The sequence below is a fragment of the Gallus gallus genome, chromosome 3 (assembly GCF_016699485.2).
Source record: "Gallus gallus isolate bGalGal1 chromosome 3, bGalGal1.mat.broiler.GRCg7b, whole genome shotgun sequence".
Taxonomy (NCBI): domain Eukaryota; kingdom Metazoa; phylum Chordata; class Aves; order Galliformes; family Phasianidae; genus Gallus; species Gallus gallus.
Window position 1 is genome coordinate 37,704,192 of NC_052534.1, and position 10,973 is coordinate 37,715,164.

The following is a 10,973-nucleotide window of genomic DNA, read 5'->3' on the forward strand; positions in this document are numbered from 1 at the left end:
AGAAAACAATTCTGTTAGAAAACTCCATTACTCAGTAAGTCAGGGCTTCAAACAGCCATCCATAATGGAACAGAAACTTGGATTCCTTCTGTGCCGTAAGTACCTGCAAGACAAAGACAAGCTGACGTGCTGAGTCTCGTGATATACTTACATGTTCAGTTTAGATGCTAAAAATTTGGTGGTTTGTTAAATGAAGTTTGCATTTAGCCCAAGGTGCACGTTCTTGCCTCTCAATGTATTTTTAGCATTTTCTGTCAATATCTGTTGTACTGTTCTGTGCGGGAGAAATACAAGATGCCTTCATTGGTCAGGTTTAGCTTTCTTTGCCAATACCTTGAATAATACGATGCAGCCACCTGCGTTCATCTACCAGAGTGCACACAGATGGGTTTGGACTGGGCTAGCTGCTGCAGGCTAGCTCCTTCACTAGATTGAACACTGGACCTATATATTTTTGAGTGAAATATTCTTGAAAAATAACACTTTGGCATATTATAGTAGTGTTATCATAAAAAATCATATTCCTTGTAACCAATGTTGTTTCATGATGCCTTTCGTTTAAAGGTTTGTTTATTCATTTGCCAAGTGAGGACATCAATAGTCTAGTTAGCACGGAGTTGTTTCACAATAACTGTTCTGAAAAACATTCAAACGTCACGAGTAGGTCTTTTTATTTAGGCTCTGTCTTGGCTCCCATTCCTAACTTCTAACAACAATATTTATTGATGCTTGCATGCTCAGCTTTATTTTGGAGGGTAGAGAAACAGGCTTTGGCTTACTTCGACAGTGAAATTAAAACGGCTTTCTGAAAACATTTGTTAAAAAGGAGCAACAGAATGCTTAATAAGGTTCTTTAGGGAATCCTTCCTACACGGTAAATGACTCGGTAACTGCTCTGATCACCATGACAACATTTTCATTTGTTCTTCCACACGTATGCTTTTCACTGGAACAGCAAGGAAGAGGAATATAGGACGTAGTGCTTAATTCTCAGAGGCTTTGTAAAAACTTGCATTTGTGGCTCATCATTAACACTCCCGTCTAACATAACAAAATCGCCGCAGCTTATTACAGTAGTGCAAATAGCTTGCTTTCTTCTTCCAATTAACATCCGAGGGCTTGAGATTGAAACATTCTGTGATAGCTTTGAACACCACTCATTTTAAGAGCTGTATCTGCAAAAATTCAGCGTTACCCAGAAGAGATGACTGATCGGTTTGTACGTAAGATTCTTCTGCGAAAAGGAAAGAAAGAAAGCTTTTCTTGAAGTGGCTGTGAACATACTGAATCTCTTATAAATTTAATAGCTGGCTTCCTCTGTTTGTGGTTTCTTTCATCAGTTTGTGAGTTAAAAAGAAAAATTCTCTATTAAGGTGGCTTCATGCTTCTGACGTTAAGGAATGAAACACACTGAGTACTGTAAATTGCATATCTATTAAAGCAGATGTCTATGATATACCTGAAGAAGTTAAACTGCATAAGCATAACACTTCATTGGAGAACAGGACAGCCTTCTCTGGTACCATTGCACCTTATTGGCTAGTTTCTTGAATAAATATATGCTACTGGTAAACTGCTGGGAGGAAAAATGGTAAAAAAGAAACCTGGAAGACGAGCAGTTCAAAATAATTTTAACATCTTTGAATCACAATAGGAATGTATGTCCTTATTATAGAACACCATCAAAATATTGTCCCTCTGATGAAAAGGACATCATCTGGTTTCTTATGCCAACTTGGTCCAAAAATCAACATTTTAAAGAATGTCTTTTCCTCTTACTCCTCCAAATCATAAAGTCCTTGTCATTATTGTCTTTTCTGCTGCTTTGACATTTGATTTAGCTAATCTGCTGTTGATATTTGAGTTTCACGATCAAACGTTTTACCTCAAACTCTACAAACAAATACCTACAAGTTCTTGAAGATTTTTTTCTAAAAATAAATGCCCATTACTTCATCAAGTGCAACATGTTTTCAAAAAACAATAAAGAACAGCCCTCCAGAATATGGCTTAGTCCAACAGTACAGTTTTCTAAAGGCAGAAGCAATGAGTTTTTATTCTCATCGAACTATCTGATTTGGTTCCCACTACCTTCAGTGAGAACAAGACCGGGCCAGTTACCCTTCTAATATTGCAATCATCTCTCTCAGAGTTTTATTTCATATGCCAGTAAACTTATTACTGAGTATTTCAGGCCCAGACAATAACGCAGGTTCACTGTTAACAGGGTGAGTTGCAGCTGTCATCTCATGTAATGAGAAACTTGGAACAGAGGTTGGATTCAAGAAATTTCGATGTTATTATTAAGTTTTCTTCATATTCTTCCTTCCTTGTGTTTGTGCTGTGATAAAATAAGACATCCCAATGCTAGATTAGTAGTAGACTATAACGTATCAATATTATCTGTGGGGCTGGGTGGTTTGCATTCCTTAGATTGATCTCCTTGTTTTATATTGAACTTCAAATGTAATCATTTCAATATTGAATTATTTCCTACTGCATGGGAATTGCTGAGTCGTGGCCTGAACCACTGATTGAGCACCTGAGGAAAGGACCGGGTCAGCCCTGGGAGCACAGGTGAAGGCAATTCAGCTGTATGTCTGGAAGGGGTGGAGCCTGGCTGCACCACTCTCAGACCTCAATTAAGGGTGACCCCCACTGGGGAAAGATCTCTGGTTTGGGATCCTTTCCTTGTGGAATTTCTTCTGTGGGCCTAGATTCCCTGGAGATAAGTGAGCAGTCCTTTTTTTCCTTTCAGCACCTTTCTATTGTGCTAGTCCCTCTGTCATTACATGTCTTGTTATTACCTTTCCATCATGTTGATCTTTCTGATTGTTACACCTACTCTTCTATATATCAATTTCCACTTCTTTGTTTCCTGCACCATGCTTTTAGTTAGCAGCAGGCTGCTGGGCTACTGATAGCAAATAGGATTTTTAAGCTTGTCTCCATGAAACTCTGGAGAAACTAGATGAACAAATGGAGGTAAATTTAAGTTAAGTCATTCTATGTTACGCTACAGATTAAAACAAATACAAACTTTGCTGTCAGTGATAAGAAAGCAAATGCAGGAGCTGTGACCAACAGGTTCTGAGGGGTGCTGTAACGAAGAACCCGTCAGGGAATAATGAGACAATGACATGTTGTTGCAGTGACTTACAACAATGCCATTAACTCTAGCAGAAGGAAAGAACAGTTAGGAACATTAATGCAGCAATTCTTTATCCAGCTAATTTTTTTTGTGAAAGGAATAACAAAAAATGGACTTTGGGAAGACCTGAAGTATCAGTTTTCCTATATTCTTCTTCACCAAAGATAAAAATCTGTATCCATACTGTCCTAGAAAATGCCATGGCTATGGCTAATCTTTAGGGTTGCATTGGAAGCTGGATTTCTTTCTTCAGAGAGACTAAAGGAGATGTGGGGGAAGGGATGGTTTCTGAGAAGTTGAGGCTTCTTGTATTGGAAAGTAATAATAATGAGTTTAAGTCATTTCACTGTCTCAAATAGTACTATAAAGTGTGGAAAAACAGCAGGCAAAATTACCAAAGTGCTATATGAAATGTTAAAGGCATCTGCGTAATTAATCTTTGGGGAAAATGGGGTTTGAAATATACATTGCATATTTGCATCTAATTTAATTCAGGATTGTGACATGATTAAATTAAGTACATCTAAAAATACCAGGACTGTTATGGGAAGAACTCTTCTGCCTGTTATAGGAAGATGTATGAGGCTGTGAAGTAGGTTTTCACTGCTCACATTTGTGAATGCACAAAAGGAGCAACTTTACCCTAAAATAGGCTTTTTATCCTTCCTAAATTTCTTTTATGAAGCAGAAATTGTGCAGGATCATCTATGACTGCCACCTACTGATACACTGACAAACAGCCAGCAGAGATAGGAAAAATATCAAGCTTCAACTAGAATGGCCTATGAAGAGCGCTTTAAATTATTAGATGCTGGACAGTGAGCACTTCAGTTTTCATGGTCTGCATTTGGTAAGGTAATACCTCCAACTTCTGAGGTGTGCTTCAGCAGTTCAGTTCCAGACTTCTTGGTTTAGGAAAAAAAATGGAAGTCAAATATACAGATTGGCTAAATAGGTCATAGGAAAAACAAACAGAAAGTAACTAAAATTTTGTGACAATCTTTGAGGGTGTGAGTTGCTGTGTGCTCCCATCCTGAGTTGTATTTTCCAATTTGAAACGTTACGCTTCTTCGTTACCCAAGTGCAACCAGTTGTGCCACTCTTCCCCCTTTTCTCCCTTCATCAGTGATATCATTACAAACTGCCCTGAGTCGTGGTACAGTGAGCCTCTGGTAATGAATTCAGCTTTCCTTCCTCTTCGCACAACTGTGTGAGAGATTTCATGTGGCTGAGAGCTGCACTGTTCCTTTGTTCCTGGCTTCCATTTGTTGTTGTAGTTGTTGTTTGTTTTCAGTTTTGTTGTTTCTTTTGATGTTTGTTTGTTGCTTAATCTTATTTCTGAGTACCTTTTTTCAGTTATTATAGTCTAGGAAATACTTCTCCTTATGCCACAGGGTAAGAATTCAGACAGAATAGAACATAGACCACTGCCTATGTTCCGAACAGCATTTTACTGAAAATGACATAAAAATCTGTCTGTTACCTGTCCTCTCACTGTACTACATAACCTGTTGTGCCTTTGAACTTTAGGCTGCATAGGACAGCCCTCTGTTCTTAGTATAGTGTACTCTAAAGAGATGCACTGTTGTGGTTTTTCCTTTCCAGTGAAAGGAAGGGATGACCCAGACTTTTTTCTTAACTTTATGTTTATAGAAAAGAACCATTGTGACTTTAAAAGTCTTTCAAATTGCATTGGCTTTAAAAATCTTTACAGTGTAACTGCTTCTCTCTGGCAAGTGTAGCTCACTTGAATTTTGTCTGTAAAACTGCTCTTAGCTTTCTTGTCACGAAGACTTTCACTACTAGGGCTCCTGAACTGATTCTTGATTTCCCTGAAGAGAGCACAGGAATCGTTTATCATATTCACCAGAACACAACAGATGCAGATTTCCAATACACATCTGCAGTGTTGATACATGAATGTAGTTGTGTTTATATGACTACAGTCATATCCTCAGAAGATCGAGAAGAAACTTCAGATGTTTCTTGTAAGAGCCTTTGAGAAACCTATAAGATTTCATAAGATTCTTATGAAAACAATATCTAAATGGAAATGCTGAGAATATAAGGAATATCGTAGGTAATATCCTCTTCAAGGTCTTTTCTACTCACTCAGACTGTACATATGTTTGCTTCAGATTCTGGAAAACCTCTATAGGGAATAGCTATAAAATACCTATTTGACAAAAATCAGAAGGGTGTAAACAACAGTTTTGTTTATACCAGCTTAAAAAAAGTTTGCAACAGGACTGAACACATTTATGGGTATTAAAACAGTATCTGAACACAAAAGTAAATTAAAAGATCACTAAAGTGGCGAAGTTGAGCACTGATTTAAGAAATGTCAAGCTAAATTTGCTTATGCATCTTCCATTTGCCTCTCTAATTTGTATGCACTACTATTACACGCTCGCACTGCAGGAATTCCCACAAGGCATGGTATAGGCAGCGCTCAGTTAATGAGCAGTTTTTCAATACTGTTTTGGCATCTTTATTCATTGTGTAGCCCCAGGCCTGATTTACTCACAAATTCTGCTTTCAGTGCAGAAGCAGTCCCTGATGGACTTTGCTGTGGTGCTCATGACCGATTGCTTTACAAAGTATCGCCACAGTACCCTTCAGGAACAAGAGGGTGGAAGTACTCCCAGTGCAAAGCTGAGGCAGAGGCTGAGCAGGACAGGTGAAATTGCCAGTCCTTGCCTTCCCAGAGTGCTTAGCTTTTTCAATACATAAAGCGATGTTTCTCACTTGCTCACACTTCAGCTGTACCTCCTCACCGCTACTAACTGGAGTAACTTTTGCAAGCCAAGTGCCCAGAAACAAAAGGACTAAAGCAATGTGCAGTAGTTAATTTCATGATTTTTCTGCTAGCCCACAGGGCAATGACAGATCCAATCCTCCTGAGTAGCAATGAACCCGCCTTACCTTTGCAATATGGTTTCTTTCATGGTCCCACCTCACTCACATCACATCTTCTGCAACAAATGAATCAGCCATCTGGTGCATTCTCACATCCATTCTAAGCAGGGTAAGCACCGTGTGGGCAAAAGAGCCCCCAGTCATGTAAAAATAATTTTGTTAAGAAATAAGCCTGTGTACTATCTATCCAACGACAGTTAATAATAAAATGATGATAAGTAGCACATAATCAGTCTGTCTTGTAATACCACCAACAGCTTAACTCTCTGCCAGCCGAGTGCTTAAAAAGCATACTTGCTGACATAGGTCTCAGCGGGACTTCCTGGAACCCCTAACCTCTTACATCCACATCTTCAAGCCTTTCTACTGCTTGTTAAAAATAGCTGTTTGTTAGCTAGGCACAAAGTACCTAACCCCACGGCTGGCTGTTGCCTGGTTATTGGCTATTTCAGGCTAATCCAGCTCTCTGCAAGACATTCGTGTTTGTTCTTTCCGTGTCGATATGTTGCTGCTACCATATAGGCAGTTTTGAGTCTATTTCTATATCTTTGATTGTTGTGATAATGACAAGGACTTAACTGAGAAATGAAAATTATTATTGCTGTATTGATCTGGATCACCGTGGTGCTCTGTAAAATGATTTTGTGTGGTAGTTACAAATTCTTGTGCAGGTCAGGGTGATTCTGATTAACAAAAATAAAACTGAACGGCCTTTTCTTGCCAAAAGATTACAAGGATTATTCTAATTTACCTCCCTCTACAATAAAGCATGGTGATTTGTTGTTACCAGGATGCTCACGCGACCCCCTGGTGAGAGGAAATGAATTGTGGAGCTCCATCCTTCCATGAAGGAAAAAGAGATGAGGAATTTGGATTACCTTTGTCTGAATATGATGCAAGAGCTGTTTCAGTGTCAGGTTCTTGCAATGCCAGTGAAAGGAAGACCCTACAGGACGTTCCTGGATCTCAGAGAAGCCATTCTGAACTGTGGCTCCTGCCACAAATCAGAGCCATGTGCCAAAATGGTTAAAACTTCTGTACAGGAAACATCAGGGAAGAAGAGCCAGTTACAGTGCTGTTTTCTGACATAAATCAGCAAAGCTTAAAGGCACTGCTGCATATGGACACGAGATGCTAAAATTTAACTTTAAAAAGGGGTCAGCAAAGTGACTGTCAATTTTAGAGAAAATGAGTACTTTTTTTTTCTTAATATTCTTAGTTAACTTCTCCAACTTTTCAAAAATTATTATTTTTGATGAAACTTCTTATCAAACTTTTCAAATTTCAGTGTGAAACAGATTGTCGTCACTGCAATGCTCAGCCCAAACAGCGACAGAGTAAAATAGCTTCAAGAAGCTCTATTCTCCAATTGGGAAGCACAGGACAGCCTTCATTAAAAACAAACACATAAATAAGTCCCCTGGAATAAAACCAGAGCAACTTACAGCACCCCACAGTGCTCTAATTTTGGTGAGTCTTACAGATCCTACCTGTGGGTTGTTTTAATACCAACTGTATGAAGGGATTGCGAGATTTAGTTCTGTAGCAGCCAAGCCCTGAAGCACTGCAGTATTGCTATGGAGAGTCTGGTCAGTGTGGCTTCTGTAAGGGAAATGCTGCCTTTTTGACCTTCTTAGTTCTTTGAATCTCTGAGTAAGGGGGCACAAAGAGTGTAATCAGTAGGCATAACGTATCTGGACTTTTTTTGCATCTAGTAAGTCTCCCTTGGGAGACTATTAAGGAAAGAAGCCCTGGGCAAAACATTGTTAGATATTTCTATCTAGTGTATAAATGAGCACAGGCCTGATGACACACCAACTGCACGCTGTGTGCTGTGCAAAGCTTTCTGATAGGATCTCTCTTCCTCTCTCCATCAGTCCTTGGACTTGCCTGGTCACATACCGTTAACTTGTCTTTCCTGCTGCTAGCTGTATGAGCTGGCAGCCCTTCAGAGAGACAGCCTGCTTTCCAGAGATCTGTTTTCACAGGAATTCCTTTGTCTGTCCTCAGCAGACCCCAAATATACCGACTCCGTTAATAGCCCAGAAGAGGAGTCCAGGGACTCACTTGCTTCTGTACTTCACCCTGATCTGAAAGCAGAAAGGGGAAGCAGGGAGGCATTGCTTCCATTTGGGAAAATAAACAAAATCTATATCCTCTGGAGATCCTAATGAAAGGATTGGTAACCCTCAATGCACACAGTCAATCTGTCTAGGTTATGAGCTTAGCTTATGAGAATTACATACATGGGCTGCCAAACATTAAAAATCTGAATGCTGCAGACAGCCCGATCGTGGTATGGAACTGCGGCTCCGGTGTGTCAGAAAGGACAGTGCCTACTCAGAGACATTATGCAAATTTAACAGAAGCATCTTGTGTTTGCAGGCAGCCTAGGGACTTACATTTTGGTCTCTTCTCTCTCCAGCTCCTGTGCCCAACATGTTGTGCTGTGCTTCATGTGCCAGAGGGACAATCTGAGTCTGTAATGTCAGAAGAGTACATCTGCACAGTAAGAACAGAATGAAAATGGTATGTTTTGGTTGAACGATACGTTGTGAGCATATTATTGTACAGAAAGCAAGGTATTAAGGAATGTGATCCTCTGTTTTGTCTGTAAGTAATTATAACTCCTGGTTCCCATCAGCTCACCTGCCTATGGAGGAAACCTAACATACTAAGTATGAGGAGTACAGGCAAAGGTACAGCAGCATTAGCTGTTGGACCTGCTGTTATTTCTGCAGCTGAACCTGCTGAAAGGCAAGGCAAGTGTAAATAGCCATTAATACTAATAGCATATTTGCACAAATACTTTACCTAGTGCTATTGTTTGCTGACAAATACATACTCAATTGCATATTAAATATGTTTATGTATGCAAACACAATAAAGCAGATGTATTTCCAGGGTTGGTTTTTTTTCTGTTTATACCCAATATATGTATGATAAAGTCATTGATTTTCCTTTCAATATCTCACTCCAGTTGAAAAATGAATCTTAATTAAGCTGTGTGAAAGGACTTTAAACATTTTCCAATCATTTTCACAGCTTGAGTATTTCAAGAACAGATTTAGGCTTCTTTTCTACAAACTCAATCCTTTCTTTTAATTATACTTCATAGAGGTTCAATGACTAAATCATGTGTTTCTGATAGAATAGCTTCAGAAAGCATTCATTTAAGCCCTGGGGCCATTACACAATAACTTCTGGTTGATACATTAGCTTCTGAGAAGCTTACTTATCAACATTGCTTTTTCAGGTAGATTCACCATGCTGAAGGTCAAGGAGACCTTTCTCTTTGCTGTCTGTGTTCAGAAGGACCAGAGGGATGAATAACTTCTCAAGGTAGCAGTAATCTTATGCTCTCCTTCATCTAACGTTATCAAAACCTGTTTAATCAGGCTGAAGTTACCCTCCTGGCTACCCAGCTTCAGCAAGTGGCGGTTATGGGTTAGATGTGAAACTGAGCTTGGACTATTAACATCTCCTAAATGCCTCCCCAAAATCAAGAATATTACCATCACTTCTTGGCCATCATCCTGTCACGGTAATGACATTTCAATTGTTTGAACTCCTCCGTGGGACTGTAGCCAAATAACAGATTCCTTGCTGGAATAAAGCATTCCACTCAGAAACACAACTGGTTTTGAGTGCTGTCATGTTTATGCAGTTCTCTGCCAAAGCAAAGCACACTCTTGTTTTTATTGGATTAATAAAGGATTGTTCTGGAAAACAATGCTATTATTATACGTGACTTTTTGGAAGAGACCCTCTGCAGATAACCGTAGCGTTGCACAAAGAAAGATTAACCAGGAAGGTTGTTTTCTTGCTTTTCTGAGCTCTGCTGAGTGCTAGAACGCAAGTCATAGAGGAGAACCTCCTGCATCCCACTCACAACTGAGGGCAACCATTCCTGGCGGTGGGACAGGCCTGCAGGACATCACAGCTTCACGGCTTTGCCACCAGCGACAAAGGAGAGCTGAGCTGGGAGGAGCAGGTAAAAATGGGGTCTGCCGCAGTGTGGGAGCTTGCTCCAGCCACAGCGTCCCTCCGTCGGCTCTCTCTGTGGGACCACCACGTCTGTAAGCTCTACGTGCTGTGCGGAGGCATCTTCACGGCGAAGCACCTCCGTTTAACTCAAGGCCCTTTCTCCTTTCCACGGAGCCACGCAGAGGCACGGAGGACAGGCTGTCAAAGCCCAGCACTGAGATGAGACGCCCACAGGCAGCCGTGCCGAGGGCGCGCTGGGATGGCCGGAGCTGTGGCGCCGCGGCGGGCGGTTGATACCGCGCCTCAGCTCAGCGGCGGCGCACCCAGCGCCCAGCCGCGGGCTCAGCCCTGCGCGGCGCCCCGCCGGATGGTCGCACGAGGATTTTTCCAGACGGCAGAAATGTGGAACGCAGAGCGTGCGGTGCCAAGAGAGCGATGTTCCGGCAGACAGCCCTCCCTCGGCACGGTTATATAAGGATCTCGCGTCACCGCTGATGTTTTGGTACCGTGCGTAAATAAAAGTTGCCGTGAGGAGAGGGGCTTTCGGGGAATTCCCGCGCTGCCCGGCCCCCACGCGCCGTCCGAGGCACAGCTCGCTCCCGGCGGCGGGAGGAGCCCGGGGCAGCCAGGTGCGCGGCTGCTGCCGGCCGGGTCCCGCCTAGCTCGCGCACAAGGCGAGGCGAAGCCCTGCTCCCCCGGCACCTCCCCGAGGGAGAGGACCCCGCTCTCCCGCCGCGCCCCCGCCCCGCCGGTCCCAGCCTCTCGGGGCCGCGCCGCCCCGCGGCATTCTGGGGACTGTAGGCGGCCGCTGCCGCCGCCCGCGCCGCCGCCGCCCGCCGGGGCTGGGGCGGGACTGCAGCTCCCGGCGGCCGCGGGGCAGCGAAGCTCGGCCCGGCCCGGCCGAGCGGCGGCGCGA

At 42.3% G+C, this 10,973-nt stretch overlaps 1 long non-coding RNA gene across 1 annotated transcript; it reads left to right on the plus strand.

The window, feature by feature from the left end:
* Positions 1-2,667: 2,667 nt before the first annotated feature.
* On the plus strand, positions 2,668-10,059 carry LOC121110430. The gene is made up of 4 exons (XR_005858834.2): positions 2,668-2,732; positions 6,861-7,540; positions 8,496-8,599; positions 9,327-10,059. It is a non-coding gene; the product is annotated as an uncharacterized LOC121110430 (long non-coding RNA).
* The last annotated feature ends 914 nt before the right edge of the window (positions 10,060-10,973 follow it).